The sequence below is a fragment of the Microtus ochrogaster genome, linkage group LG8 (genome assembly GCF_000317375.1).
Source record: "Microtus ochrogaster isolate Prairie Vole_2 linkage group LG8, MicOch1.0, whole genome shotgun sequence".
NCBI lineage: Eukaryota > Metazoa > Chordata > Mammalia > Rodentia > Cricetidae > Microtus > Microtus ochrogaster.
The window spans coordinates 11,338,867-11,344,866 of record NC_022033.1 but is presented as its reverse complement, the minus strand read 5'-3'; positions in this window follow the sequence as shown (position 1 = coordinate 11,344,866).

Genomic DNA, 6,000 nt, shown 5'->3' with positions numbered 1-6,000 from the left:
CGGGCTCCGGCTCGGCTCGGCGGCGGCCGCGGCTGCCTGCGCGAGATCAACAAGTCGGGCTGAGCTTCGGCTCTGCGCTCGCTGCGATTCTGTCCCGCACTTCGGAGCGCGGCGAGTGGCACCGAGGCGGGACGGCGCCACCTGCGGGTCGGAAGCGCGCGCGGCTTAACCCCTCCGTGCCCGGCCCTGGCCCAGGCCCAGGCCGCGGGGCCCACCCGGGAGGGCTGTCTGCGTTCCGGCCACCACGAGGCTGAACGCCTACTGCATGCAGGCTCTGCACGTTGATACAGCTGCGAAGGCAACAAGCCTCCGGGTCGCGGGGCTGCCGGGAGAGCGACTGTAAACAGAAGTAGGGGACTATGTCAGACAGGCAAGATGCTGGGAGGATGGGAGAGCTGGAGAAGGCAGGTGGCAATTTAAAATAGCCCTTGCCTCGATTCCATTCCAGATTCTAAAATCAAATTCTAGGTTCTAGAGGAAGGTGAACAGTCTACCTACTAACAAATAAATCTGCAAAACGAGTGGGCAGGTGGGTGGTTGCTGCTGAGGAGAGATGTAAAGCCAAGGCAGCCAAGACTCAGAGCTTGCATGGTCCCATCAGTCGCTCACCCATTCATGCTAGCTAGGACGGCTGCTTCTGTGGAGCTAAGCGTTATACTCAACCAAGGGATGCACTGCCCCCCGCCTAACTCTGCAGTGGGGCGTGCAGACTGTATCAGGCCATCTCAAGTGCTGTGGGGTGGCAAGGTTTGCATGCAGAAGAGTCCAGGCTTCCCTCCCATCGGCCACACTTGGGCTCTGCCTGGTCTTTGCTGGTTTGTTCTCTCGCATCCATATCTGTGGTGTGGTATGAGGGCGGCAGAGATGCAGAAGAGAGAAAACCTTGTCCCTGAGGGGGAGAGGGGGCAGAGATGCAGCAAAGAGCCTTGTCCCGGAGTGGGGAAATCTTAATGAGACTTAGTGTCCTGAGATAAGTCCCCTCCCCTCTCCGCTCTTGGTCTCATTGCCTTTGCATCACACAGAGCTGTTTGGAAAGATCTATCTCATCGGCTCCCTCCTCATGACGCAGCCCAAGCTGCTTCTGCCTTCTCTCCCTGTGACCTCTGCTCTGAGCTTCCCGTCCCTTCTCTGCCTCCCACAGGTCACGATGATAGCCACATGATAGCCACGCCTGTCAGAGTGAATGTTCCATTGCCTGAACTGAATGCTGTTGTCACAGTAGTGAAGCCTTGCCCGGGTTTTCCTTGCTCTAGCTGATAGATCTGGTTCAGTCCCTCCCTCTTCTCTGCTTGCCCAACGTAGAAGCAAGACAAGCAACTAAACGTATTTTTATTTTTTTAATGAGAGGGTCTCAGCCAATGACGAGTGCTAACAGGAAATCAGGAATGCGATGGGAAGGGATGGGTCATACTGAGAGTTTTACCCAGGTGCTCAGGGAGGGCCTCTTAGAGGCCGAAGACAGACTCCACAGGTAAGAAGGATGGGGAACTATGCGGCGTTCCAGGTAGTGTGTCCAGATCAGAGGTCAAGGGCAAATGAGGAACAGGTGCCTCCCTGGCTACTACAATATCAACATAGAAAACACAAGACTTGCTTCCCTTCCTCATTGTGCCGCATGTGTGTGAACTTACCACAGATTAAAATCACCTGAGCAGGGAGCCGCATCGAAGGCATTGTCTTAATTGATGTACGAGAACCTACCCAAATGTGGGCAGCGCTTACTGGTAGGAGCCCAGATTAAAGGGCTTGGAAAAAGGAAGATTGCTCCCTTTTGCTGGCTTGGCCTTGCCTCTTGCTGCGGAGTTGGTTGATGCTGCTGCTGTTGCTGACAATTGACGGTTACAATGATGATATAATGATGACAACAATAATGATGACAACGACAATGATGATGCTGATAATGACGATGATGATGTTGCTCGTTCCTTCACTGATATCAGAACCAGCAGTTTTAGACTTCCAGTTTTAGACTAAGGACCTTCAATTCTCCAGGAACCTACAGATTTTCAGTGCCGACTTGGGACAGCTGAGGCACCTCTAGGATCCTGGCCTCATGGTGCTGGGATCATTTCGGAGTAAGCTGACTAAATACATTTTTAACATATTTGATATATAAAATGTCTTCTATTTTAACATGTAAAATGTGCGTCCTATTGGTCCTGTTTCTCTAGAAAACCCCAGCTCATACAAGGTGCATGTGTGTGTGTCCATGTCTGTGTGTGCGTGCATGCATGTGCATGTGTGCATATGGAGGCCAGAGGTCAACTTTGGGTATGCTCCTTAGGTGGCATCCATCTTTTTAGTTTTATTTATTTGTTTAGAGATAGCTTCTCATTGGCTGGGAACTCGCCAGCTAGACAGGCTGACTGGTCCATGAGCCCCGGGGATCCGCTTGTCTCTGCCACCCCTGCCTTGGGATTGTAAACACACGCTGCAATGCCTGGGTTTTGTTTTTTGTTTTGTTTTGTTTTGTTTTGTTTTGTTTGTTTGTTTACAAGGGTTCTGGAGATTGAACTCAGGTCCTAGTACTTGTGAGGCAAGCACAGTACTGGCAGCCACTCCTCAGTCCCCGTCATTTCTTCATCCCTTACCCACCCACTTCCCCTGAGATTGCTCCCTACCTCACAGGCAGCACTTGTTACCTGTTCAGTGGATTTTATATATTTTTTTGCGTTTCTTTTTTCTATGTGAGATTTTGAAAAAGTGGTGTTTTGTGTGTATGTTTCAACTCATACTTTTTTGTTGTTATTTGTTTTGTTTTACCTTCCCCCCCCCACCAGAAAATAGTTCAGTATGTAGCCCAGGCTGGATTTGAACTCACCATGCTCTGTTTTATCCTCCTGAGTGGTATGGGATTGCAGATCTACCTGCCTGCACCGCCGTGCCTGCTCTGTGCTGGGACTCTAATGTTGTGTCTTATCTTCAGACCTGCTCATGCTGATGTGGGTTCACCAGTTCACCGGGCCTCACAATGCATGCCCCTTCCTCCCTGTTGACTCCCTCAACGTCACTTGTCCTAGTACTCAGCAGACTCACCTTGAACTCGGCTACGTAGCCAAGGATGCTGCGTTTGGGTCTCTGATTCTTCTGCCTTCTCCTCCTAAGTGCTGAGATTATAGGCATGCTCCACTGCACCTGATGTACACAGCACTCGAGCTGAGCTCAGGGCTCTGTTCATGCTAGGCCAGGGCTCTACCAGCTGAGCTTTGTCCCCAGCCCTGACATTGTAAACCTGATTCCTGAAGCTTTGGAACAATGTGTCCAGGGTGTGTACACTCTTGACTAAGTGCACCCAGACTCCACTGCCTCTGGTGGCGTATCCTCCAAAGTGCCAGGAGTCCTTCGGCCTCCATTAGCTTTTATCCAGAGAGAGGAGCGCTGAACATCCAGTGTGTGCCAGGAGACAGCTCAGTGTATCGAAATTAATGAATCTCAGGTTTGCTTCATACACAACAGAATTTGTGTGTGTTTGAGCTATTGTCGTGGTGATGGTGGCTGTTGTGGTGGCTGTTTTGAGTATAGTTATGATTGTTGTAGCAGTGGCTGCTGTTATAGTTGTAGTGGTGGTAGCTACAATTATAACTGTAGTTGTAGTTGTTATCATTGGGGGCTCTTGCTATAGGTGTTTGGTTGTTTGGTGGTTGTTGCTGTGGTTGTTACAATTGTGGTTGTTGTAGTGGTAGTGACTGTTGTGGTTGTGTTGGTGATGCCTGTTGTTTTATTTTTGGTTATAGTTGTTATGGCTGAAAGCTTGTTATGATTGTGGTTGTTGTTGTTTTAATTGTGGTTGCTGGTTGTTGCTGTGGTTGCTGTTATGGTTGTGGTTGTTATGGTTGATGATTATTGTGATTGTGGTTGTTGTTATAATTATAGTTGTTATTATGGTTGTAGGTTGTTGCCGTGGTTGCTGTTATGGTTGTAGTTCTTATTATGGTTGATGATTGTTGCTGTGTTTGTTGTTATGTTTTTCATGTTATTATGGTTGGTGATTATTGCTGTGTTTGTTGTTATGTTTGTGGCTATATTATGACTGGGATTGTTGCCATGGTTGCTGTTATGGTTGTGGTTGGTTAGTGCCTATTGTCATGCTTGTTATAGTTGTTGGTTTACAGGATTCATCCTTTATGATCTAGCTGCTAAACCCCTTGATGACTTTGAATGTTGTAAACATCTATCTGTCACCTGTGCATTATTTTTTTGCTCTTAATATCTTTTGTTTCCAGAATATTTTTGAGGGGTCTGTGAGATGGCTCAGTAGTGCTTATCCCCAAACCTGACAACCATCCTCCTGCCTCAGACTCCTGATTAGCTGGGATGACAGGCCTGAGCCTCCAGTCCTGGTTGTGGGTGGTTTTCTGGGGCAAGCCACTTTCCTGCACTGGTCTGAGGGGTTGCCTTTGCCATCTGTAACCCCTCAGTCTCATCGCCTACCTGTCTGGTCTTTGTGTCCTTCTGCCCACATGATCCCTCCAAGCATGGGATTCTGCATGCTGAGTACTTGAGGCCTCTCTCTCTGCTCTTCTGTTTTAGGGTGAGTTTATCTACTGTCCTCTTTAGTGAGGGACGAATCATGTCCCTGAAGGGACAATCATGCCACCCTGGTTGTAATTTTGTATTCCCAAGCACCAGGCTGTTACCAGCTCCTATCCAGAGCTCCCATCTGCCCAGGGAACCCTTGAAAACAGCAGTCTCTAGGAAGAAACTTGACTTGAGAGCCCAGGGAAGTACTTCTCCCTACCACCCACGCCCCCGCAAAGAAGGCTGATGTTTCATCGTTCATCCCAGAGGACATGCAATAACATCCACACAGGGGTTTGGTTATCACAGCTCAGGGGAAGGGGGCATCTTCCTGGTGTCTGTTTGGTGAAGGCAAGGGGATGTCGCCAAACATAGAACCACAGAGAATGGTTCCCACGGTGATAATAAAGGTAGCTGCTGCCCTGCAAGTCAATAGTGTCAAGTCTGATAAATCCCACTTGAGTCTCTCGGAAGGCAAAGGTGTTTCCCAACCCAGAACTGCTCTTCTCTCAGTCAGCAGTGAGCGGCTTCTTTGTGACACACGGAAGATCCAGGGCAGGAGAAACAGATGTCACTCAGTGCCTCATTCAGCTGTAAGAAGTACAGTGAGGAAAAGCAGCCAGAAGGAAGCAAGGCGCATGCCTGATGGAGGCATCAGCAGTGGTGGATGAGGTGGTCCAGGGAGGCTTCCTAGGGAGGCAGTCACAGAGAGACATCAACCTTGTGCGTGCAGAGGAAGGAGGTACATCACGGGAGTCCCAAGAGCCCAAGCCCTGAGTATGCGATGTTCAAGAACATCTGGATTCAGTGCCTTTTATTTTCCAGAGGGAAGGAGCCTGAGTTTCCTTGTGTTGGGGAGCCCTGGAAGTTTTTCACAGAGGGATCCCAGGCATTCAGGCCTGTTTCCAAGCAACCCCTCCATCAAAGAGGGTGCCAGGGAGACCTGAGCAATGCAAGGTGGTCTCAGGAGACCCATAAGAAGACTCCGGCAATTGTCCAGACCAAACGAAGTAAGCTCTAAACCAGGTGGTGGGCAATTCACCAACCATGGGCCTCTGCAGAGATTACACAGCAAGGAGTTGTGGAAAGTTCCTTCAGGTGGAGGCCATCTCATGGCAAAGAGAGAGGGCTCCGGGGCAGAACGACTGGTTCGGCATGGCTCTGGACAAGTGAGCCTCTCTAAACCGCAATGTTCCCATCTCTAAAATGAGTAGCCGTAGAGATGGTGTCTGCTTTATTAGGTTATGAGCGATTTTTTAAGTTTTTTTAGAAACATATTTATTTATTATGTATACAATATTCTGCCTGCATGCATGCCTACATACCAGAAGAGGACACCAAATCTCATTATAGATGGTTGTCCCATGTGGCTCCTGGGAATTGAACTCAGGACCTCTCAAAGAGCAGCCAGTCCTCTTAACCTTCTGAGCCATCTCTCCAATCCCCAGAAAAAAATTAAATTTAATTTTCTGTGTGTGGGTG